The sequence below is a fragment of the Nicotiana sylvestris genome, chromosome 2 (genome assembly GCF_000393655.2).
Source record: "Nicotiana sylvestris chromosome 2, ASM39365v2, whole genome shotgun sequence".
Lineage (NCBI taxonomy): Eukaryota > Viridiplantae > Streptophyta > Magnoliopsida > Solanales > Solanaceae > Nicotiana > Nicotiana sylvestris.
In genome coordinates this window covers 128973175-128976654 of record NC_091058.1, presented here as the reverse complement: position 1 = coordinate 128976654, position 3480 = coordinate 128973175, and positions in this window count along the sequence as shown.

Sequence of the window (3480 nt, the reverse complement as noted above, 5' to 3'; positions counted from 1 at the left end):
GGCATCATTCGGCCTTTCCGCGGCTCTAGGTGTGAGGTCTCTTTGCAGGCTCTTCAACTCATTCATAATCCGGTGGACGCAGCCCATGATGGAGACAAGGAGGGTCTTCCGACGTGTTCGCTCACATGCCAGGCATTTCATATAGATGTAATGCCCGATTTCGTCAATCCTTGCTCGAATGTTATCCCTTTCACTGAACAACTGCCTGATTTGTCGGTTTTTCAACCCCAGTGCCTGAGCATTGTCGGCAAGTCGATCCTGGAACAACTCCATTTGTCTTTCCATGCAGGCCATTGCATCGTAGCACTGTCTTCTGTCGGCCTGGGCGTCTCGTGCTTGTTTGACGATCCGATCATGTAGAGTGGAGTTCGTCTCCCTTAATATCCCGACGCTCATTTCATAATCCCTTATGACCTGTTGCCAACGTTGCTTCCGGGCCATTGTGTACTTTGCCCATCTGACCTTCATCCTTGCTATGCAAGCTTCTGATTGTTCTAATTCTTCTTGGCTCTGGATGACCTGACTTCTCAAACTTGCTATCAATCTTTCGTCAGAGCGACGCTTCTGTCGGTCAACGTTACTCTTACTGGCTTGGCGAAGGCGGGCCTTCAAGGTTTGGTTTTCTTGGGCTAGCTTGTTTCTTTCAGCCTGCTCCGAGGCGACTTGCACATTGTTCTCAAATACAAGCCTTTCGACTTGTTGCTTTAGCTTCCCGATTTCAACCCGGTAACCTTCCTCCCTTTTTAACCATCCCCATTGCTCTTGTGAATCATCTGTGAAGTGTTGGACGTGGGCCCTTTTAGCAGGTCTTTGCCGAATCTGAAACCTTCTTTCGAACCAAGCATCGTACTTTGGGTCTACCTCACCTTTAGCTAGTTCTCGCACCATGGTCTTGGGCTCCAAGAATCTACATTCATGCCACAGTTTTCTAATCTTCCCCTCGGGGAATATGACTCCCGGGCTTAATTCCAAGGCATGCTTGCTCAGATCTTCATCAGTAGGGACTACTTGAAACCTGCCCAGTTGTCGTAATACCCGATGAGGGGCATATGGTTGGATGCTGCGAAGCCCCATTAAGAGAACATGACATTCTTCAGCCGACATGTAGATCACCTCAGTATCAGTCAACCAACCGAATGCCCATTCAATTTGGTCAGATGTTGTTGACCTTAACCGTGTAAACCATGCTTCGACACCTTCAGGAAATCTGGCGCCTGTCATGCGCTTCTTGAATCCGCTGATACAATTCCTCTCGGTCAACCCGTGGTTCATGTATCCTACTCGGTGATGGAGATGTTCCTGCATCCATAGCTGAAGTAACAGGTTGCAACCTTGGAAGAACTTGCCTCCTTCTCGGCATATAGTCAGAGCCCGGTAGATTTCGGACAAAATCAAAGGAACCACAGTACTATTGGTTCTTTTGATTGCAACGTCGGCCATACCTACCAGACCTATCTCTATCTTTTTATCCTTCCTTGGACAGACCATGACTCCCAAGAACGCTGTGATGAAAGCCAAAGTACGTCTTGCTTCCCATTTGTTTCTGTTCCCGCCGTGAGTTAGCCCAAGGTTCGGTTCCTCGAAACCCTGCGGGGCTCCGTACCGCTGATACAAGAAATGGAGATCACAACATCCTCTCGATAAATCGTCATGTTGTATCTTCCGACTGATGCTTAGTAGATCCAGAAACGCATGCGGAGACACTGGCCTTGGCGAAAGCAAATATTGCCCTCTTAACCTCTCATTCAATCCCGCATATCCGGCGACTTCCTCAAGTGTTGGTGAAAGTTCAAAGTCAACAAAACGGAATACATTGCGGGTTGGGTCCCAAAATGGTATTAGAGCTTCAAGAATATCTGTCCTTGGCCTAACACCCAACAAATTTACAAAACCTCCCAATATTCTTCCTACTACCCCTTTGCTATTGGCTTCCAAATCATTCCACCACATGTGGAGTTGTAGGGGGACCTCGCTGAGGGCCGAGAATGGTTCATTTTGCTCTATGCTCATCCTGCACATTTATTAAGGTGACCTTTTAGGCGAAAACAAAAACCTTTATTTTGACTCTAAACAAAAAATCTTGGAAAACAAAACAAACAATATATGTATTTATATACATGTGTATATGTACATATATGCTTTATGGTATATCATTATTGGTAAAATGAAAAAGGGAGTTGGACCCGATGAGGGTTGCCTACGTATCCCACATCCGGCGAGAATCAAACCGACGTAGTTCGGGTTATAAACTAACTAGTTTATTATTTTATTTTATTTATTTTTTTTCTTTTTCTTTTTTTTTGAAAATAGAGTAAAATAAAATAAAAACTCATTCCTCATTCCCAGCTTGCCATTTTTCTCTTTTCTCTTTTCCTTTTTTCCTTTCTTTTTTTTTCATTCTTTTTTTTCATTCTCTTTTTCATTTCTTTTTTTTTGCTTTTCTTTTTGTTGTGGTTGAATCTTTTGGAGATTGCCTACGTATCATGACCCCGCATGAATCAGACCTTGCGTAGTTCGGACCAATAAGAGATAAACAATAATAAACATTTTTTTCAATTTTCATATTAAAACAGACCGGGTTTCAAAGGTTTGAAGATGACCTACAAACTCGAAAATCAAACACCCGCATATTCTAATCAAAAGATTTACAAACGGCCAGTTTCTTTCCCCGTTTGACAAATGCAACCAAACGGCTATTTTTGCAAATGTGGCCCCTTCCAAATTTCACATGAATTTTGAGGCCGGGGAGGATTATTTTATGACACCTTACAAACTTGTCCGTTCTTTTACGAAAATAACCTTTCGACAACTGAAAGATACTCTAAGGCTATTTCGGCAAGAACGGTTTAAGACGCGGCCGAGGCTGGCTCGGCTTATTATGACAAAATTCAAACGGTATTTTTTCTTTTCAAATTATAATAAAACCTGGTGTTGCAAACACGGCCCTTCAGCGCCTCGGGGGCGAAGATTTTTAAGGCTGTGTGGGTCCATATCTCAAAATGACCCAAAGGCGGCTGTTTATGCCAAATCAGCCTTCCGGCATCCCTTTCGGGAACATTTGGCTATTTATGACAAAACAGCATCACCTGACTTATTTATAACTCTTTTTTATCATTTTTCAAATTAGAAAAGTCAATATTGCAAACACGGCCTTTCAACATCTCGGGGACGAAGATTTTTAGGCTATGGGGGTCAACTGGACCAAGTCTTAAAAAAATGACCCAAAGGTGGCTGTTTATGCAAAGTCAGCTTTCCGGCATCCCTTTCGGGAACATTCGGCAATGTCTTGATGAAACAGCGTCACCCAACTTCTTTATGACAAAATTAAAGTTTGACATATATTTTTTGTTTATTTTTATTAATTTGTTTTTGGCTTTTTAGCAAAAGGTGGGGTTGGACCCGATGAGGGTTGCCTACGTATCTCACATCCAGTGAGAATCAAACCCGCGTAGTTCGGGTAAATAAACTATTTTTGAGAAG